This window comes from Sceloporus occidentalis, unplaced genomic scaffold (assembly GCF_023333645.1).
Source record: "Sceloporus occidentalis isolate IW3139 unplaced genomic scaffold, rSceOcc1.0.p SCAF_4, whole genome shotgun sequence".
In the NCBI taxonomy this organism is placed as follows: Eukaryota; Metazoa; Chordata; class Lepidosauria; order Squamata; family Phrynosomatidae; genus Sceloporus; species Sceloporus occidentalis.
In genome coordinates, this window is record NW_028316984.1 from 199722169 (window position 1) to 199745551 (window position 23383).

The 23383-nt window shown below is 42.7% G+C and overlaps 1 protein-coding gene across 2 annotated transcripts in view; it reads left to right on the plus strand.

Moving 5' to 3' along the window:
* Positions 1-23383, plus strand: part of LOC149315280 (guanine nucleotide-binding protein G(I)/G(S)/G(O) subunit gamma-2-like) — a 55751-nt gene that overhangs the window by 29338 nt on the left and 3030 nt on the right. For both annotated transcript variants that reach the window (XM_089523640.1, XM_089523639.1), the window contains exon 2: positions 19286-19366. The gene's annotated coding sequence lies outside the window, so the exon portion shown is untranslated. The remainder of the gene's footprint in view (positions 1-19285; positions 19367-23383) is intronic.

A 23383-nucleotide genomic window follows, 5' to 3' on the forward strand; every position in this document is an offset into this window, starting at 1 on the left:
CAATCCTTGTAAATAGCTCCAGTTAGCATGGCATAGCGGTTTGAGTGTTGGACTAGTACTCTGGAGACCAGGCTTCAGTTCCCAACTTGGTCATGAAACCCACTGGGTCACCTTGGGCAAGTCACACTCTCTCAGCCTCAGGGGAAGGCAACGACAAACCTCCTCTGAACAAATCTTGCCAGGAAAACCCTATGATAGACCCTTAGAGTCGCCATAAGTTGGAAACTATTTGAAGGCACACAACAGCAACAGAAGCAATATGGCTGCAGCTCTTTAGACCAACTGAAGTTTCTGAACACTGAGCATCAAATTCAAAGGCATGACCTGCCTAGTTTAAAATGTTTTAAAAGAAACATAAAGAGCATGTTAAAGTAATCCAAACAGGATGTAACTAAAGCATGTGTCAGTTCAATTCAACATTCTTGGCTGCACCAAAACCAGGCCAAATTCTGCAGCCACACATATGTAAAATGGCCAGCTTTGGTATAATTATCTATGCAGGTCTACATTTCTAAGATCTAACAGCAGCTAGGTTAATAACAAAAGCAGATAAGGATAAGAACATGTGGATATTTTTTTTTAAGTGCAATGCTTCATAATAACCTACAGTCATAGCACCAGTTTAAGGCAGGCTGGAAACATGATCTGCCTGGTTTTGAAGGAAAGGGAAAGAATTATAAATGCATTCTTTTCCGTACATTTATTGAAGTAAATCTAGTCCAGCTTCTCAGATCGTCTGAAATATCTTTTCAGAATTTAACAACTAAAACAAAGAATGGTTTGTGTGTCTTGTCTGTTTGAATGTCCTACACAGGCTTTGAAAGCAAAGTATTCTGGAGCATGTGCCTAGTACCTCTCCATCAGAGTTAAATAATCTTAACTGTCCTATACATTTGAGATTTTTTTTGGGGGGGAGAGACTTTCTAAGACCTCAAAATAGACACCCTTTGTTTTTTAAATGAAATTGCCTCTCTGTCTTTCTGTCTCTCTCAAATACACACACATTTTCCCCCTCTCTCCTTATCACAATTGTTTCCTTGCTAATAGTCAGCCCATGCTTGCTACTGAGCTGGCAGTTATAAAATTAGTTGCATTTCCAGGCCTATCATTCAACAAATGTACAACTGCTGCTTTATCACTAGCATTCAGCTAAGTTCCCTCCCATTGTGTTGATAAGAACATCAGAAAAGCCCTGAAGCTGGGTCAAATCAATGGCCTATCTGGTCCAGCAGTCTGTTCATGCAGTGGCTGTCTGGGAAACAAACAACCAAGGCCTCTGTCTAGCTGCATTCTCTGTTTCATGTTCCCCAGCAACTGACACCACACCCTCCAACATTTCACAAATGAAAACTAGGACACACATGGCAAAAAAACATCAGAGTATGGTCAAGATGTAAAGGTTATTAAAGGAAGAAAAGACAAGCTAGGAGATGCTGCAGCAGTTTGCTTTTGCCTGAGTCTGCTCCCTCCTGTCCCCTCTCCTCTGCAGAGTCAACAGAGTGCAAACTACTTTTGCACTTTGAATTCCATTTGCAGCAGTTGCAAGGGTGAGATGGTCAGCATGGTGTAGTGGCTTGAGGGTTGGACTATGACTCTAGAGACCAGGCTTTGATTCCCAGCTTGGCCATGAAACCCACTGGGTGACTTTGGGCAAGTCACACCCTCTCAGCCTCAGGGGAAGGCAATGATAAACCACCTCTGAACAAATCTTGCCAAAAAACAACAACAGCACCCCATGATAGTGATGCTATAACGAGGAAATGACTTGAAGGCATACAACAACAAGGACAAAGGGAGAAAGTGAGAGGAGGAGAGAAACCAAGACGTTTTAAAAGCACTTGAAAAAGTGGGGTGATAGATTAACTGGGGCTTTCCCAGGTTGTTTTTGCTGCTCCAGAAACTGGAACATGAACCAATGGACTCAAATGACAAGAAAAGAGATTCCACCTAAACATTAGGAAGAACTTCTTTGTTGTACTGTATGAGCTGTTGACAGTAGAACAGGCTGCCTCAAAGGGTGGCGGGCTCTCCTTCTTTGGAGATCTTTAAACAGAAGTTAGATAGGCATCTTTCAAGAGAATTACAGTTATGTATTCTGGTCTGGCACAGGGCTAGACAAGATAACACTTGTGATCTATGATTCTGTGAAATCAGGGGGTTGAGGGATACATGATACACAGTAGCAGTCTGCTTCCAAAGCTGATAATATTCATTGATGTTTTTCATGTATTTCTATCTGCATTCGTTTTAATATTTTGTAAGCTGCCTTGGGTCTTGGTATGAAGGAAATGGTGAGATGTACATAAATAATCATTATAATAAATCCAAAACCTACAAAAGAGTGATACCTTTCTTGGCCAGCCAAAAGGCATTAAACACATCATACAAGTTTTCCAAGTTCCACTGCCTTCTTCATCAGGCAAAAGATGTTAAAAATTCATCCAGAAGGAAGAAAAGAATAACACTATTGGAGTCACAAGACTACTTTTTGTATCAGACATTGTCTCTGCTGTCATTCAGTTCATTTGGAGGGATCTCAATGCAGGCCTCGTGGGGACTGAGAACAATGACAATGAAATTTAAACTCCATTAGCAGCAGTAAAGCAATTCAACTTGGCATCCAGGATCTCTTTTGTGAAGTGACCGGTTCCTATCTCAGGCAGAGGACACTGAATTTCTCTGTACTGCTGCATCTGGCCCAGCCATATCAATGAGTCTGTCATGCTCTTGACATACAAGTAGTTTCCCCACCTGGATGTTATTATATCCGGGGGGGGGGGGGGGGAGCAGAGCTGCAGGAATAAACTGGGGCTGTGTTTCCAACAGCCCCTTCCCCACCACCTACTTGAGCACAGTGGCAGTTCTGTCAGCCCAAACTTTACAATGCCAGCCTTGTCTTTCCTATTGCACAGCTCCAACCAAGGGCTGGATCATCTGCAGCTTTATGAAGGAGCCACTGTTCCTCTGACAGGTTCTCCCATGGAGAATATGGAAGGGAGGAGAAAGGAAATACCAGACAGAAACCAGGCATCTGTTATGGGGGATACCTTAAGAAAAGGAGGTGAGATGAGTCAGAGTTTCATTTTAGCACCAATGGATGGATGCTGTTCATTTATTCACCTCCGTCCAACTCTTGCAATGTTCCAGCCCTTGGGTAGCTTTTAGAACTACACAAAGTTATCAGTTGTATGCTAAAGTTTCCCCAATCTGATTTGCGAAACTTAGAGGAGTTGCAATATTAGACCTGTAGCATCAAAAATAATCAAAATTGGAACAATGACTTTGTAAAGGTGTTCATTCTTTGGTTGAAATGTAACTTGTTTTTACAACTTGGGGAGGGGGGAATCTCATTGGCTGGCATCCTGTTAGTGACGTGAGCGTGCGTAAGTTCCCTTATGCATCTGGTTCTGCATTTTAGACTATATTGTAACATCTATATTCAATTGAAGTTTGTGGAAGCAGAATTGAATTTGTGGTGTCCTTGTGCACATGATACTGTATGTTATGATTGTGCATTTTACATTTGTTTGCAGGTTCGGTTGCAATGTTGCCATTTCCTAATGCACAGCTCTATGAGTGGAAAGTTAGCCTCCCTCTCTTTGGTGTAGGGCCTTAGTCTTAGTGTTCATGCTTGCTACCTCTTAAGTTTTTGTTGGTTTGAGGAAAGATCTCTTAGGGTTGATAGCAGAATGGCTTAAAATCTGTTACCTTATACTTCTGGTTGTGCTTTTTCGACCATATCATAACATCTGTATTGAGCTGAGGTTTGTGGAAGCAGAGGTGAACATGTTATCCCTCCGGACTCCCTGGAATGCTTTTTTTTTCTGTCCAAAAAGAAAGGGTGAATGGTCTGTCCTGGAAGACTCACGGTGATTCCCTAAATTTGGTCCTCCAAGGCCTGTTACAGACTGCCAAAATAAAGCTGCTTTGGGTCTTTTTGGAGGTATGCTGTTTAAATGATGCATGCATCCTAAGAATCCGGAAGCTGCACCAAAGCTGCACTCCAGTGCTTAGGAATGGAGTGTGGCTTTGGCGTGACCTCCAGACTCTTAGGACCCATGCATCATTTAAATAGCATACCTCCAAAGAGACCCGAAGCAGCTTTATTTTGGCAGTCTGTAACAGACCCAAGTGTTTTGGACGTCACCTCCCAGAAGCCCCAGCCATCTTGGACAATAGAATTCTGGGAGCTGAAGTCCCCCAAAATCTAGGAATCACTGCTTTAGGGAGAACAATGCACTTGCAGAATAAGGACCATTTACCACAGCAGTCCCTCCACATTCACTGGGGTTAGAGGTAAAGGACCTCTTTGAATGTGGAAAAACTATAAATAAAAAAACCCTATTCTATAAATAGAACTATAATTTAAAAAAAACTATTAGAGACCACCTCTCTAGGAATCTCCAGGTCCTCCAGTGTAACTCTGTGGTCAACATCTGCCAGAAATTGAACATAGAATCATGATGGAGGACCTACAAAGACCAAGAGAAGTGTTTTCCTAAGGAACTTCTAGGTTCTCCAACACAATTCTATGGCCAACATCTGGCAGAGTTGTGCTGGAGAACCTAGAGATTCCTAGAGAGAACATCTTAATCAAAACCGCAAATAACCAAAGCCACAAATAAGAAAGGGCCAACAGTATTTGAAAAATTCCCCCTTTTTCAAACAGGGAGTGGGTTTAGGGGCATTTTTGGCAGTCCATGTGGCCCTCAAAGCATTCTTGGGTGGAAAACTAGCCCCTGGTGCCACTAGACTTGCTCACTCCTGGAGCAGGTTTTGATTCTTCTCCAGTTGCCAGTTCTCCCTGGCCAGAGCAGAACATCCCTTTTATAGTCTCCCTTAGCCACACCCACTCAGGAAGGGCCAATCAGGGCACAGTTGGTGGGGCCAAACCCCTCTTTGTCTCTGCCTCTAAAGAAGTGACCATTGTCACTGTCTTCCATGCAAAATTCCTTTCTTGTTCATTTGCATATCCCTGGGCAGCAGGCATCACTCCTGGCAAGGTGTCCTCTTTGGTGGCTCCATTTCCAGGCTCACGTGATGGGAATGCCGCAAAGCTGTTGTGAATTGTTGTGCCTGTCAAATCTTTGCTACTTGCCAACATTTGAGGGAGAAGTCTGCAAATGCCAGAAAATAACGTAAATGTCATCTGTTGGTGTTCCAGCATGGGGGCATCTTGCTTGCGCGCCGTGAGCCAACTGCCCAGATCTTGTTTAACTAGAAGATGGTTACCATCCGTTACAAAATTCTGTTTCCCCGGGGAGCTGGGCGGGAGGAGGTGCCAGCTCAACAATCCAAGACCTGCTGCTTTTTAAAAGCCTTCCAGTATTTCAGTAAACATCCCAACCTTTTCAAAAGTATTCAAACCCACCCCCAGTATTGTGAGAAAAAAGTAGGAAATACAGTAATACATTCCAACCGAGAATCTTACCTACAGAGTGTTGTTTTTCAAGAGTAACAAAAGCATGACTATTCCTCCTCCCATTTCATACTAGCACTGATATGTTGTGGGTTTTAAAACATCATGTTTTGTTTTTTCAAATACATTTTTAAAGGATCACTTGGACTCTGGGCCCACATTCTGTTTTTTTAGGACAGAAATATATATATTTTAGGACACGATTATATTATGTACTTGTCCTGGGTCACAGAGTGGCTCTCCACAGCTATGTGGGATTCTGACCCTGTGCTCATAGAGTCCTAGTCCAGCACTTAAACTACTTAACCACACTGGCTCCAATATGGCAACCGTCTCCAGATTTCTTGGCCAGACTTCTTCAGAGGCAGTTTTCCATTGCCTTGCTCTGAAGCTGTGAGAGTGTAACCTGCCCAAGATCATCCACTGGATTTCCATGGCTGAGTCCCAGAGTCCTAGACCACCATCCAAACCACTACATTATATGTGCTCTTTACACACTAAAAGCGTCTTGTTGCTGTTGTGGGCCTTCAAGTCATCTCCAACTTAAGGTAACCCTATGACAGGGTTTTCTTGGCAAGAGTTGTTCAGAGAGCATTTGCCTTTGTCTTCCTCTGAGGCTGACAGACTGTGACTTGCCCAAGGTGGGTTTCCATTGGAATTTGAACCCTGTCTCCAGAGTCCATTGCTCAAACCACTACACCATACTGGGTCTATACACTGCAGACTACCAGGTTTCAAACTACAAGGCAAGCTTTGTACTACAAACTACAAGGAGGAGTCTCCTTCTTTGGAAGTTTCTAAACATAGGCTGAATGGCTCTGTTGGGGGAGCTTTGATTGTGAGTGCCTGCATGGCAGAATGGGTGGTCCTTAGGGTCTCTTCCAATGCTAGGATTGAGAATTCTTCTAGGCTTCAAAGTACAAAACTAGGGAGATTATCAGACGGGAGCAAACTCCCGTGCTTAAAGCATGCTAATAGTGTGATCGAAGAGAAGATCCGCACTTTTATCCACACCCCGCACTTTTATCCCATTCTTCTCCCATCTGGAAAGAGTAATGGAGGGGTCATTGGGTAATAATGAGAGTTCCCATTAATGCCAATAATGGTTACATTACTCTTTACGGATAGCATAAGAACGGGATAAGCACGCAGGGGTCTGATAATCTTCCTTTTAACTGTGCTATCAGCACACTTTAAGGACTGGAGCAAGCCACTTTGCTCCCATCTGATAATCTCCATAGTCTCCCCAAATATCCCTGCAGACAGGTCCCAAACTGCAAACCAAGCCTAATCTCACAGTCCATAATTATAATATACAATTCTGGTTGCACCTAATTTCTGGGGACTCTGTTCTACTGTTTTCTTGGCAGAATTAATTCAAAGGCATTTTATCGTAGGAGATTATCAGATGGAGGGACAAAGGACGGGATCAGTCTCATCTTTATCCTGTTTTTTTTGTGCAGTTGACGTTTCACTTATCCTGTCATTGTCCTGTCTGTAAGTGGAATTGTCCTGTCACTTTTGAATAACAGAAACATTCATTAATACAAAATGACAGGAAAATTCCACATTACAGATGGGACAATGATGGGATAAGTGCGATGTCATTTGACAGTCTTTCACACAAACGCATGATAAGGATGGAGAAAAGACAGGACAAGGGTGTCCTTTCCCCCATGTGATAATCTCTATTGCCTCTTCTCTAAACCACCTGCTGCATCATTCACCATCAGTAACATTGTTCTTGTTATTATGGGCCTTCACATTGACTCAGAATAATGGCTTTTCTTGGTATATTTTTTCCAATAGGGATTTGCCATTGCCCTCTTCCAAAACTGAGGGAATGTGACTTGTCCAAAGTGACCCAGTGGGTTTCCGTGGTTGAGCAGGACTATGAACCCTGGTCTCCTGGAGTCCTGGTCCAACACACAAACCACTACACCATGCAAAATCACAAATGCATAAGTTTCCATAAGATGGAGTGACAGCACTGAAAGTGGTGTCAAAGTGCATTATTTCTGCACTGCATATGCACCATGAAAGAGAGCAATTTGCCCAAGGTAATTTAGTGGGTTTCCATGCTGTTATATGCCTTCAGTTGAGTTGTGGTAACCCTATCGTATGGTTTTCTTGGCAGGATTTGTTTGGAGGAAGTTGACTAGGGATTATGGCTGACTGTGGATTTGAACCCTGGTCTTCCAGAGATCTAGTCCAACATTAGATCTAGTGGAATCACCCGCCTAGAGAGGTGGTGGGGTCCTGCATTGAGCAGGGGATTGGACTCCATGACCCATGGGGCTCCTTCCAACTCTACAGCTCAAACTACTATCCCAATGATTCCCAAACTCATTGTCCTCCAGATATTTGGGACTTCATGTCCCAGAAGCCTCAGCCACCTTGGCAAATGGTCTGGGATGCTGAGAGCTGAAGTCAAAAACTCCTGGAAGGACAGAGTATAGGAATCACTGCACTATACTGTGCAGACGGGATTTGTTTCTTTCTCTTCCTTTTTTGCCCTCCTATACATATATAAATATAAAATAATGTGTCGGCAATGTGTGCTCTCTCACATTACAACTAACATTTAACATGTTGTAAAAATTCAATGTAATAACTGACATCAAACACGTTTTTAAGCAAAGAGTTCTGGAATGTTTCCAGCTTTATTCCCAGAACTGTTTTACAACAGCTGTGCTCAACTGTAGCGCACATGTATTTGTGGACTGATGAATTAACTCATTAAAAACATTATACACTACATAGGTACAGAAAGCGTGTAATGCCATATTATTCCAGTTCTAAAAAGAATATCTCTGCAGGCTAGTTGGCTCAACTGGAGCCTTTTTCAACTTTCAGCCTTTTCAGATTTCCTAGGAGGCCAAGGAATGGTGTTGCCATCTTCCGCACAATCACTGTTAATGATTGTTGCAGTATGTTGCAGGGTAGCCTTTCCCAACCAAACCGCCTTCCAGTCATGCTGCACTACAGTTCCCATCAACCCCAACCTTCATGTTGGACTACAGAAGGGGTGAGAACCATTGCAGCCCTCCAGATATTGTTGGGCTGCAACTCCCAGCATTCTTCACAGCTGGCTATGCTTGTCAAGGATGCCGGGAGTTGCAGTCCACTGATGTCTGGAGGGCTGCATGATTCCCATTCCTGGACTACAGAAATGTTGGGTGACAATTCTGGGTGGGTGCTGAAGTCCACCTAAATGAGGAAGCCTATTTTTGGATATGCAGCCATTGTCAAAATTTGGAGAAGTTTCCTTTTTTGGATCTACCTTCCAGCATCATCAGGCCATGCTCCCTATGGGATTCTGGGAACTCTAGCCCATGAAAGGACCTTCTCAAAGCTCTTGTTTAGGGAACTTGTTTAGAAGTGATGATACCGCTGTGTTGGATTTCACCATTGCCTGTTGCTTACTCAGAAATGTGTGCCTTCAGAGATGATCAATACTTTTCCATCCCCAAAGAGAGATCATTAGCTGTGGCTAAGCCCATTCCAGTGAATTTTGTTCATAATTTTTTATCATTCCAATAAGGGACTCCTACTATGAATCCAATGGGAATCTTACTACAGTCTCTGTAAGACAAAGTGGGGAGATCCAAAGGAATTTTTAAAATACTGAGTTGTGATATAGTACTGTTAATTCTACTCAACTGAGGTGTTGTCATTCAAACCTTCTGATTGTACCCATGGCACGTCTCCATTTCATGAAATCATAGAGTTGGAAAGGACCACGAATGTCACCTAGTCCATGCTCCTGCCATGCAGGAATGCACAACTAAGAGATTCCTGACAGATAATCATCTAACCTCTGTTTAAAACAGAAGGCAAGCCCACCACTTTCCAAGGCAGTCTGTTTTGTTGTTGAGCAGCTCTTACACGCAAGAAGTTCTTCCTAATGTTTAGGTGAAATCTCTTTTCTTGTCATTTGAGCCTTTGGCTCATATTCTTATCTCTGTCTGGAACTGCAGAAAATGAGTTCATTCCATATGACATCCATTCAAAAATTTCAAAATGGCTATCATATAACATCTCCATCTTCTCTTCTTCAACTTAAACATACCCAGTTCCCTAAACAATTCCTCAGACAGCTTGGTTTCCAGACCATCCAGCTTAGGAACAGGCTAGGGAACTGGGTATGTTTTACCCTGGGAGGAGATGGTTAAGAGGTGATACAATAGCCCTGTTTAAATATTTGAAGGGGTGTCACATTGAGGAAGGAGCAAGCTTGTTTTCTGCTGCTCCAGAGAACAGGACTCAGAACAATGGATGCAAACTGCAGGAAAAGAGATTCCACCTAAACATTAGGAAGAACTTCCTGAGCTGTTCAATAGTGGAAGATGCTGCCAGGGAATGTAGTGGAGTCTCCTTCTTTGGAGGCTTGAAATGATTTTTGTGTGTTCCTGCATGGCAGAATGAGTTTGGACTGGATGGACATTGGGGTCTCTTCCAACTCTAGTTTTTATGAGGAGTGTCCACAAAAATGTGATGTTTTTTGCTATACCTATTTTAGCTATTGTAGGCCATCTAGGTTCTAGCATGGTATAGTGTTTTAAGTGTTGGACTGCAACTCTGGAGACCTGGATTTGATTCCCCATTTGGCCATGGAAACCAACTGGGTGACCTTGGGCAGTCACACACTCTCAGCCCACCATGAAATTTCCACCTTAGAGTCACCATAAGTCAAAAATGATTTGAAGGCATGGAACAACAAAGCCACCTTGAGTCTTTGACTGTAGGGGAACTAAGGAACCCTATTAGTGAATTGCAGGGATACATGACAAGACACCAGCAAAATAGCAATAACAATAGCATTTACATTTCTATACCACTTCATATTGAACTAACCAGTCTCTAAGTGGTTTACAACATGTAAGCCAGTTGCCCCCAACAAACTGCGGACTCATTTTACTGACACATGAAAGGATGGAATGCTAAGTCACTCTGGGAGCCTCTCAGGATCGAACTCACAACCTTGTGTTTAAGCACTGCACCACCAGGGCTCCTTGTACCAGCAAAAGTGTCTGAGGCATGTTGTTTCTATTGTGCTTTTGTCCCAAAGTGCAATGGTCACTTTGCAAGCTGTCCTATGAGAAAATGGACTTTATCATACATGAGGAATTTCTCTTAATTTCGAATGAAAAGAAAGTGGGGCCAGAACGCATTCACGTGAATTCGCTAGTTCAGAGAATTTATGTGAATTTGAATTGCATTTGAACTGGCTTCCCATTGCCCGAAAATAGCATGCCATTGCCTGAATTTGCGTGTGATAGTCTATTACGCAATAACGTTAAACCCCATGATTGCATTCAGATTGCCATTGGATTATACTTCCAATTTCCCTTGTCTGATAATGTCCAATGTAACAGCAGCCCCTTGTTGAATATGGACATTGTGAAACTGCTCAGTTCTTTTTCCCACAGACTAAGCCCACTTAGTCCAAATAGAATTTGCAAGTGGGATTTTAAGTTTATTTCCTGGCCTGAATCTCCCAGCACCCACAAGGCCAGAAGGAGGGGGGGGGGTCAGCCTGCATGAATAACCCCTCCATACCATCTGAACAGAGAACAAGAACAACAAAATGCAGGCCTATAACCAACACCTTCCATTTTTAATTTAAAATCTCCTGTATAGTTTTTGACATCTTGAATGATATAGAAGCCAGTGGAGCATTGAAAGCTTGCAACATGTTTAATGTGCATTTTGGTTTGTCCAATAAAGGTATCACTGTTTGGTGCATTTTGGATGATGTGGTACCACATACAAAGATATAATCCAGGAGTAGTAAATGGTGGTGGTGATAATGATGCTGGCATCCGTCTTGGCATACACTTAGAATTTTCTGATGACAACCTGGCTGATCATGGCAAGCAATAAAGGAGTGGCCCTTTGCTTATTTCTGCATTGCCTCTCTTTCTTGGCCTTTCCTTCCTTTCTCTATTTACTCTCAGGGCTCAAAGCATCATGCTGTCAAAATGATCCAACATCTCTTGAACTGGAGGGGGGGAGTTCAATGCCCTAGGGTTCAAAAGAACTTAGAGTGCAGGATCAGCCATTATAATCCCTTTCTCATTGGTGCAGAGAAAGGCAGGAGAGAAGAGAAGAAAGAAGAAGGGTCTTTTTTCCCTGCACATGGCAGCTTTTTGCCCACTGCCCTCACTGCTGATGTCAAGCGCAGCATCACGGCATGGTACGCCAGCATGCTAATGAAACCATCTCCATGGAAACAGGCTCATTACCACTCATTTTTGCTGGCCTCCCTCCAGCACCCGGGCTCTGTGGCTTTGCAAAATTTCAACTGCACATCATAAATCAAACCTCCCCACCCCACCCCTCAAAATATGATATTGCTTTGGAAAGAAAGAAAGGGAGACCGAATAGAAAGAAAGAAAGACTCCCTGTGAATCAACTCCTCTGTTACAGGAATCTGAGATTTTCGTTCCAGAAATCAACATTTTTCTGTCCTTCCTCAAAAGGGGATGAATGAAATGTGTCACTCTTGGGAAGTTATTTCAGAGCTGAGCTAAGATAGCCTGCCCCAGCTAGCTGCACACAACAGGTTGGATCACAACTCCTATCATCTCCATACAGCTAAACAGTGTCTTTGTATGAGCAGGACATGGCCCTGCATACCAGGTGGAAACAACTAAAGCCGCTGCCACTGCTGCCATTGCACTCTGGGTGGAAGGATTGCCATGGCTTCTCATTCTTCCCTGATGGAGGCAAAAGATAGGGAAGAAAGTCCTTTTCCAGAAAAGGAGGCTAGAAATTCCAGACATGAGCCCACCTGTGTTTCAAGATGTTCTGCAGAAACTAAGGCACGTTACAGACGCGCCTATAGTATGTCCAAAGGACATACTAGGGTTAGGAAGGGGCGTCACTTCCTGGCGCCCCTAACCCTAGTACGTATTGGGTACGTACAAAATGGCAGCACCCACCTTGGGCACCACCACCTTGACGTAGCAGACGCATAGTGTCTGCAAGTCGCGTCCCGGAAGTGACACCGCGAGTGCACAATTAGCGCCTTGCGGTGCCACTTCCAGGGCGCAAAAAGAAGCGCCATTTTCGGGGTTCTTTTTGCTGCGTCTGGGAACTGCGCGTCTGGGAACTGCCGGACGCGGCAACCAGCAGCACCGGCAGACCACTGCTTTCAGGCAGTCTGTAACGCGCTTTAGTTCTCTGTCCACCATTCTCACAGGTATGTCTGGTGAGAACACAGGATAGGACCTTAGAATCATAGAAGCTGGAAGAGGCCTCGAGGAAGAGACTTCAAGGGCCATCCAGTACAACCCTATTTTGCCATGCAGGAAGACACAATCCAAACACTCTTGACAGAATGGCCATCCAGCCATTGTTTAAAAATCTCCAAAGAAGAACACTCCATCACTCTCTGAGGGAGCGTGAATAGGTCTTACTGCCATGAAGATTTTCCTACTGCTTAGATGGAATCTCTTTCCTTATAGTTTGCATCCATTGCTCCATCTCCTAATCTCTGGAGCAGCAGAAAACAAACTTGCTCCCTCCTCAGTATGATGCCCCTTCAAGTATTTAAACAGGGCTATCATATCACCTCTTAACCTTCTCTTCTCCAGGCTAAACATACCCAGCTCTCAAAGCTGCTCCTCATATGGTTTGGTGGTTTCCAGAGGATTCTTCATTGTATACAATCCTAGCATTCAGATTGAAAGTAACGATTTCTTTTTAAAGGAGGAAGTCAATACTGAGCTGCAAATCCATTTCCACACTTCAGTATCCTAGCAATTTTATTATCCTGCCCACCACCAGAAAATACCTGCATTAAAAAGAAGAAAAAACATACCCCAAACTGTTATCAAAGCTTAGGGGGAAAAACTACAGTGGTCCCTCCATATTTGTTTGGGTTAGGGGTGAAGAACCCCCGTGAACGTGGAAAAACTGCAAATAAAAAACCACTATTCTTTTTACCCAAGAGAACACCTCTCTAGGAATCTCAACATTTGCCAAAAGCTGATCATAGAATCATGCTGGAGGACCTACAAAAGCTTAGAGAAGTGCTTTCTGTGGAAACCTCTAGGTTCTCCAGCACAACTCTATGGTCAATGTCTGGCAGAGTTGCGCTCGAGGACTTAGAGATTCCTGGAGAGAACATATTAATCAAAACCGCAAATAATCAAAGCCACACAAGTCAAAGCCGCAAATGTGGAGGACCAACTATACTATAAAAACACAATGGAGTTGGCATTGCAAGCATATGTACAGCCAGCCCTCCGTATCCATGGTTTCAACCATTCATGGCTTGAAAATATTCCCTAAAATATGTAAATTCCAAAAAACAAACCTTGATTTTACCATTTTATATAAGATTCACCATTTCAGTACATCACTGTGGGTCGGGACCCCTTTGGGGGTCGCATGACCCTTTCATGGGGGTCACCTAAGACCATTGGAAAACACCTATTTAATTGCAGTTATGAAGTAGCAACGAAAATAATTTCATGGGTTTGGGTCACCACAACATGAGGAACTGTATTAAAGGGTCGCAGCATTAGAAAGGTTGGGAACCACTGCTGTATTTGGACTTGAACATCCACTGATTTTGGTATCCACAGGGGGTCCTGGAACCAAACCCCAGCAGGCAGATACCAAGGGCTTGCTGTACATACTTGGGGGTTATTTTTACTTTTGGTTTGCAGAATAAAGAGTTGTTAAATTTTAATGTGTAATGTTTTAATTTTTAATTGTTTTTTAAACTTCATATTTTTAATGTTTTGTTATTTTTTTAACTTGCACTGTTTTAAATTTTGTTAGCCGCCTTGAGTCCCTATATCAGGAGGATGGTGGAATGATGATGATGATGATGATGATGATGATGAGTACTACTACTCTCATAATTTAAAACCATTGGTTTGTGTTCCAGTCACTGGAACAGCAGAAAACCTTCCAGTTGTTCCGATTTGACAGGAATAGTCTCAATTAATATGTTGCCTTCCCACTTTTTCAGCCGCTTTTAAAATGTCCCATTTTTTCTCTCCTCCTCCCACTTTCCCCCTTTGCCCTCAGCGTAGTTCAGTTGCTGCAGATTTAGTTCAGAGTGCAAAAGTAGGTTGTATTCCATTAATTCAGCAGGAGGGGGAGAGAAGGAGGAGCAGAATCTTACCCTTCCCTGCAGGCTCTGTCAAAAGCAAACTGCTGCAGCCTTTCTTGACGTGCATGTTCTTCTTCATGAATAACTTTTGTCATCTTGACCACACTCTGATATTGCTTGGTCATTCGGCCCAGTTTTCATCTGTGAAATTTTGGAAGGTATGTTCAAATTTACCAGGTGGCAACAATAAAAAGAGCATGGGCAAAACACAGGTTGTACTTAAGTTTTCTTCAGGAAAGAGAACTGAAATGTATTTGTAGGGCCAAGTGATGTAAGCATCCTCCCTTGAAAATCTAGTAATTGAATATGAGAATGCAGAAGTTCTTTGTAGACTGCAAAAGGGTCTATAAAAAAGGATCTGCAAAAGCCTCTTCCTTCCATCTGTGTTAGTAGTACGTTGTGTGCAAGAGCCCTGGTTAAATGCCTGTACTGCAGCCACTCACCCACAAACCATAAGGTTGTGAGTTCAAATTCCAGCCAGGGCCTCAGGGTCAACTCAACCTGGCATCCTTCTTTAGGTTGCTAAAATGAGTACCCAGCTTGTTGGAAGCAATTATCTTATACATTGTAAACCACTTAGGGAATGCTTAAGTGCAGTGATAAGTGCTATAGAAATGTACTTGCCATTGCTATTGTGCATCCTTCTACCCGTCTCTCTATATGTGAACTTTGTAGCTGGAAGGAGATATCCCCAAATGAAAGTTTGCTTTATTTGTTATATTGTGCTCAAAATTAGCTTTCTCACAGGAGTTTATCACACGGGAGGAATTTCTCTTAATTTCGAATGAAAAGAAAGTGGGGCCAGAACGCATTCACATGAATTCGCTAGTTCAGCGAATTTACGTGAATTCAAATTGCGTTCGAACTGACTTCCCATTGCCCAAAAATAGCTTGCTATTGCTCGAAATTGTGTGTGGTAGTCTATCACGCAATAACGTTAAACCCCATGATTGCGTTCGGATTGCCATTGGATTATACTTCCAATTTCCCTTGTCTGAGTAACTCCTAAGTACTGTGAGCCAGTGTGATGTAGTGGTTTGAGGGTTGGACAATGACTCAGGAGACTAGGGTTCAAATCCCAGCTCAGCTGTGTAAACGCACTGGGTGACCCTGGGCAAGTCACACTCTCTCAGCCTCAGAGGATGCCAGTGGCAAAGGCAAAACTCCTCTGAAGAAACTTGCTAAGAAACCCCTATGATAGGGACACTGTAAGTCGGAAATGACTTGAAGGCACACAAAAAAACCAGGTACTGTAGTAACTCCTTAACCTGTTGGTTGGAGATGAGAGGATCTCTAGTACCCACACATCTGAAAGGCAGCCAATTGTGTAGCAGAAGTGGGTTTAATGCCGCATTTGTTGCTTTCGGAGGCCTTTGATCTTAGACTGAGGAGTGCATGTTGGCAAGGCAGTGCAGTGTGGTGGTTAAGGGTGTTGATCTGGGACATTTTTTGTCATTGTTGTTGGAAAGTCCAGGTTCTACCTTTTGCTCAGTCATGAAACTCACTGGGCGAATCTGAGATAGTCACATTCACACTCTCATCCTGCCCTATACTCTCACAAGGCTGTTGTAAAGGATGAACTGTTGGCTCTAAAACTGAGATACACTGACACCTCCATTAACAAAGCTGCAGACTGGGAGCTGGGTATGTGGTCATGCCTCGCAGACCAAGAATGGTTTTAAAAGACCCACAAATATGGGGGAAGCAAAAATTGTATCTCGTTTTACTCTCTTCTCTATTGCAATATTAGTTAGTAGTCCAAGGTTCATTTTAGCTCTTTGCATTTCTGACTTTCTGCTTTCACCATGTGTTAGTAGAATTTGGTGCTCAGGTTTCAGATTTTACATTGTCTGACCTGCATTGAACACTCCCTTTTTCTACAAGAAGAAAGTGGGATATAAATTCCTTAAATCATGCCTTTTTTAAAAAAATAACAACATTTAATTCAGGAGACTTGGATTAGTTTCACAGAGGCAGGATTTCGATTTGCCACTAAAACTTCCAGTGTGGGAGAACTGAAACAATTCTAGTTTGACAACGTAAGTGTGTGCTATTTTGGGAGATAGGAAGAATGTTATTCACCTTATATAGCAGATTTTTAAAAGACACATTCTCAGTAAATTTGCTGTTACTAGAAAACATTTTGAAGGCAACAGTTTGATGTCTCACACTGTCTGTCCCCAGAGGGTTTAAGCACTGATCCACTGCAGTCAATCTTACAATCACAGAATCATAGAGTTGGACGAGACCCCCAAGGGCCATCCAGTCTAACTCCCTGCCATGCAGAAATTCACACTCTGCTGTTATTTGCTTTGACTACAATTCCCAGAATCCCCCAAACAAGTAACATTTGCAACCTCTCCCTGTGGCTCTCAAGCTGCATGTCCCATGGCAGCTGCTTTGGAGATTATCACACTAGGGCCAATTCCACACCAATTGCACTGTCGGAAGTGTTATAACGATCTATATTTCCGCACATTTTCTCAATTACAATATAACATTGGAACAAAAATGAAAGAGGAGCGCACTTATGTTCCACATACCATAACTGATCTCATTGCTGTATATTTGTGTATCGTTAATGTAAGAAGTACTGGATGAGCTTGACGTTGTGTAAAACTCTTACTGCGATTGCAATATGATAACAACAGCCTTCAGTTTTTCTTCCATTTATAACCCTGTATGATAATCTCCAAAATCTTAGAACCTGAGTCTTGTTTTCAGAAGTGGGTTCCCTATCACTTCTGCTGCATGTTGGAAAGGCACAACGAGATATGGTCAGGTGACTGCTAGCAAGCCACTCATTGGTTCCTTACCCTTTGAAAATAGACTGCAGCATCAGTGCTCCATCCATTCTTCTCAACTCTGAGGATGGAGATGTTCGTGAACTTCAACTTCCCAAATCACTGGCTTCCGTGGTCAGAGATGATTGGAGCCTAAACTCAACAAAGTGTAGCACATCAATAGAAGTATAGTCTAGATCAAGGGAAGAAATGGTGTCACTCTATTCTGCTTTGGTCAGGCCTCACCTGGAATTCTATGGCCAGTTCTGGGCACCACAGTTAAAAAGGGATGTTGACAAACCGGAGCGTGTCCAGAGGAGGGCAACTAAAATGGTGAAGGGTCTGGAAACCATGCATTATGTGGGTATGTTTAGCCTGGAGAAGAGAAGGATGACAAGATGGCCATATTTAAATATTTGAAGGGATGTCATATTAAGGCTGGAGCAAGCTTGTTTTGTGCGTCTCCAAAGACTGGGTCATGGAGCAGTGGATTCACACGACAGGAAAAGAGATTCCACCTCAACATTAGGAAGCACTTCCTGACAGAGCTATTTGACAGTGGAATATGCTGCCTTGGAGTGTGGTGGAGTCTCCTTCTTTGGGGCCTTTAAACAGAGGCTGGATGGCCATCTGTCAGGAATGCTTTGATTGTTTATTCCTCCATGGCAGAATGGAGTTGGACTGGATGTCTCTTGGGGTCTCTTCCAACTCTATGATTCTGAGTGTCCTGTTTGAAAGAACCACCATTTCATTTAGGATCTCAAAGCAACTATGTGTTAGAGGTTGTTTTTTAACTATATAGCCTCGTGGTGTGGCAGTTTGAATGTTGGACTAGGACTCTGGGAGACCAGGGTTCAAACTCCCACTCAGCTATGAAAACCCACTAGGTGACTTGGGCAAGTCACATCCTCTCAGCCTCAGAGGAAGAAAGGCTATGGCAGACTTCCCTTGAGGAAATCATGCCAAGATAACTCTACAAGTAGTTGTTAATAACCATCAAGTCAGCTTTAACTTATGGTGTCCTGTTATCAACAGCCCTTCTCAGGTATTGCAAAATCAGGGCCATGGCTTCCTTGACTGAGTCTACACAGCTATAATGTGATTTCCCTCTTTTCCTTCTGACTTACACTTAGCAAGCATTATTGTTCTTTCTAACAATTCCTGTCTTCTCATGGTATGTCAGAAATAGAACGGTTTAGCCATCTTGCTTCTAGGACCCATTTATTTGTCATTTTGGTGGTTCAGGGTATGTGTAGAATTCTCATCTAGCACATTTAAAATGAGTTTATGTTCAAACAATTTAATTCTTTACTATCAACTTTCTTCACTGTTCTGCTTTCACAATTCATAGAAACTATGGCCTGTTACAGACTGCCAAAATAAAGCTGCTTCGGGTCTCTTTGGAGGTATGCTATCTAACAGATGCATGCATCCTAAGAATCTGGAAGCTGCACCAAAAGCTGCACTCCGGTGCTTAGGAATGGAGTGTGGCTTTGGCGCGACCTCCGGACTCTTAGGACCCATGCATCATTTAAATAGCATACCTCCAAAGAGACCCGAAGCAGCTTTATTTTGGCAGTCTGTAACAGGCCTATGAGAGGGTTGCCGTAAATGAGAGTAAATTTAAAGACACACAACAAAATTAACAACAACAATCTAGAAATTGTTCTGTTGGCTGAATTTGGCTCTTCTAACTTACCTGCAGAAGAGTGTACCAGATTGTGGTTTGTCTTCTGTTGTTGTTGTTGTGTGTGCGCCTCCAGGTCATTTCAAACTTATGGCAACCCTATTATTCTCATGGAAAGATGTAATGACTTCAATTGAATTCTCTGTTTGTGCTATTGAAAGACTAGGTTTATTTGTTTCTTTTGTGTTTTCTAAGTATTCATGCATTTATTGAAGGCTTAGGACAATGTGTGTCTTATGTTTTCCTTTTTTTTAACCCTGCAGGGTTCCAATTCCTCTTGAAGTGAACAGTGTGGTTCTGTTGCACACTCAACATCACACAGGAGCATCTGAGGTCGACGACAGGTGAGTGGTCCACAGTCATGTGCCAAACAAACTGAAGCACATATGATCGTTCTCTACTGTCTAAGACCCTATAAGAACCCAACAAAAAACAAAACAAAAAAATGTTTCCCTGAACATTAGGGCAGCAGACAGGTTGGGAAATGTAGTTGAACATGAGTCAACAGTGCGATGCGGCAGCTAAAAAGGCCAATGCAATTTTAGGCTGCATCAATAAAAGTATAGTGTCTAGATCAAGAGAATTAATAGTGCCACTGTATTCTGCTCTGGTCAGGCCCCACCTGGAATATTGTGTCCAGTTCTGGGCACCACAATTCAAAAAGGACATTGAGAAACGAGCGTGTCCAAAGGAGGGCGACTAAAATGGTGAAAGGTCTGGAAACCTTGCCCTATGAGGAACGACTCAGGGAGCTGGGGATGTTTAGCCTGGAGAAGAGAAGGTTAAGAGGTGATATGATAGCCCTGTTTAAATATTTGAAGGGATGTCATATTGAGGAGGGAGCAAGCTTGTTTTCTGATGCTCCAGAGAACAGGACCTGGAGCAATGGATGCGAGCTCCAGGAAAAGAGATTCCACCTCAACATTAGGAAGAACTTCCTGACTGTAAGAGCTGTTCGACAGTGGAACAAACTCCCTCAGAGTGTAGTGGAGTCTCCTTCCTTGGAGGTCTTTAAGCAGAGGCTAGATGGCCATCTATTGAGGATGCTTTGATTGGATTTCCTGCATGGCAGAATGGGGTTGGACTGGATGGCCTGTGCGGTCTCTTCCAACTCTATGATTCTATGATTCTATGACCCAGAGAGAACAGTTATCATGAAGTGACCCAGTTACAATATTACAGAGGGCTCTTTCACACTGCATAGTTACAGCACTATGATGCCCCTTTAACTGCCATGGAAACATTTATGGAATCCTGGGACTTGCTGTTTAAGGGAAAGTGTTTGGAATTCTCAACCAGACAACTCACCAAACTACAAATCCTAGGATTCCATAGGATACAACCATGGCAGTTAAAGTTAATCATAGCATTAGAGAGCCACCTTGGTGTAGTGGTTTGAGTCTTGGACTAAGACTCTAGAGATCAGGGTTCGGTTCCTCACTTGAGCAAAAAAATCCACTGAGTGACATTGGGAAAGTCACACTATCTCAGCCTCAGAACATGGCAACTGCAAACCCCCTCTGAATAAAGCTTGCCAAGAGAACCCTATGATAGGTTCGCCTTAGGCTTGCCATAAGTCAGAAATGACTTGGAGGCATACAACAACAATAATAATAATTATTATAATTGTTCATTTATTAACCGCTTTTCCAACTATCAAAGCGGTGTACATAAATTGTTAAAAACAGACAATAAAAACAGTAGAAACCACATCTTAAAAGCATTATAAAACTATTTATAGTCTTTAAAAAGACTGTAAAGTGTTATTTCTATAAAAGACGTCCTTTTTGTTTTTTGTTTTTTTTAAAAAAGGCCTCTTCTGGACCGAAAATGGCCTCCCCCCCCAAATGGCAAAAAGACCCTCTATGCTCACCTACAGGGCATTTGGGGGCAAATGATTTGACTTCGCTGGGGGCCCCAGGGGCTACAAAAGTAACCCTGGGAGCAGCTAACTTTGGTTCCTCATCTGACCCTTTGCAGAGAGAACAGACAACCTAGTGCCTTTGAGTTTTATTGGAATACAATGCCCATCAGCTACAGCCAGCATGCCCTATGTCTCTAGAGGACATTAGATTGGGAAGAGGCTGGTAGGGAAGTTTCCAAGTGAAGTCAGTAATATCAGTTGTGATTGGAGTTTATCAGACAAGGGAAATTGGAAGTAAAATCCAATGGCAATCCGAATGCAATCATGGGGTTTAACGTTATTGCGTGATAGACTACCACACCCAATTTCAGGCAGTGGGAGGTCAGTCTGAATGCAATCATGGGGTTTAACGTTATTGCATGATAGACTACCACACGCAATTTCGGGCAATGGCAAGCTATTTTCGGGCAACGGGAAGTAAGTTCGAATGCAATTCGAATTCACGTAAATTCGCTGACCCCACTTTCTTTTCATTCGAAATTAAGAGAAATTCCTCCCGTGTAATAAACTCCTTTGTCTATGTTCCTTTAAAATGCTGAAGAGATGGTGTGAGTGAGCCAAGTCTCAGCAGAAAGAGAAAGGAGAGGTCCCTGGGGTGTTTTTAATTGAAATTTAAAACTTAATTTAAAAAAATTAAAAAGTTTAATTTAGCTATTCAATTTTTTAAATTTTTTTCCTTTAGAAACATTACATCTTACCAAATTTTCACTTCAGCCACATGAAACAAGACATATGTAAATACATTTAGGCTGTGCGTATGATATTGCAATTTAAAGGTATAATTTTAATTTTGCTAGTTGTTTTATGTCACGACTGTTGCCATGACATTCAGTGATATACAGGAATTACAATTTATGAGTAACATTAGTACAACAACTGCTAAGGATTCCGTATGGTGTGGTGTGGGAGGAGGTCAATGAAGGGGTGTGACACCATGCATTAGCGCACTGGGTGACGCCAACCCGAGTGACGCCACTGGTTGTTACCTAGCTGTGTGACAAGCAACATCTGCTGAAATTCCCTCTTCTGCACAACCATTAAAGGTTCAGGTACTCTCTCCAGTTTCCCCCCGGCAACCCAATCCCAAACAAGCAATGCTCCAGGAACAGATACAAGTTTTATTCTTTGTATACTCAAATGTATTCTCAGATTTTTTCTTCCCACAAAAATTCACATCAGGGCTGGACCACATGTGCATCCCCAAACCCATTATATGCCCCTCAAGGCTGTTTCCCCTGAAATTGTTGCAGAATCAGAAGGGTACATCCTCACTAATACAAGCTTTGTCAACAGTGTGATGTGGCAGCTAAAAGGACCAATGTGATTCTAGACTCCATGAATAGTATACAGTAGTGTCTAGAAATAACAGTACCATTCTATTCTGCTTTGGTCAAGCCTCGCCTGGAATACTGCATCCTTTTCTGGGCACAACAATTCAAAAAGGATGTTGAGAAACTGGAGCGTGTTAAGAGGTGATATGATAGCCCTGCTGGATGGCCATCTGTCGGGGTGCTTTGATTCTGTGTTCCTGCATGGCAAGGAGTTAGACTAGATAACCCTTGGGGTCTCCTCCAACTCTTTGATTCTATGATGCTATGATTCTAAGCTGCATGCTCTTTGTGTGCCTTCTTTTTAAAAGAATTGTGCAGTATTTCTTCTTTTTTACTGCATTGACAAAATTTAGGGGTGTGGCACATGACTGTTTTTTAATAACCACCAGTTTTGCTGATGTGGATTTTGGTGGGTGGGTGAGTCCTCAGGAAGCTGCCTGATTTTATTTTATGTAGATGAGTCAGTCCTCAGAAATAATCTTCCATAGCTTAGTAGGAAAGCAGTATAAACAGACATGGGAGTTCACGGTAATGGTAGAATCACATCTCGTGTTAAACGTTCTTTTCCATCTGATTTCCTCTTTATCAGCTCTGGCTGAGATCCTACGCTGGGGTTGCATACTGAATAGCTCCACGTGAGGAGTTACATATTAACTGTGTTGCCAGAGCCAGTGTTGCCATCTGAACCCAGACAACAAATGTGCAACCGATTGTGCACGCACATCCCTGAGCAATGCTATACCTCTTTCTAGGTTCTGTGGGGCCAGCTGTAATTGAATGTTGCAAACACAATCACAATTTAAGCCATAATATATATTTTAGTAAAAGTACAACAAAATACGTATTCAACTTAATAAACAGTGAGGTGCCAGTGCCCGATTTCATTGCAGGACCTTTTCACCTGTGATGTTCGGTAGTAATGCAACCTTAAAACATTAAAAAATGGAAAATAGATGTACCTCACAAAAATGTACCTCTTTGTTTCCTTCTAAATGCACAACTGGAAATCCCACTGCCCATTCTATGTGAAAAGGACCTATCCCTTAGCCCTGGGCTATTGCTACTCCTCCCCTCCTCTCCTCCTCTTTCTGAACTCAGCTAGTCCA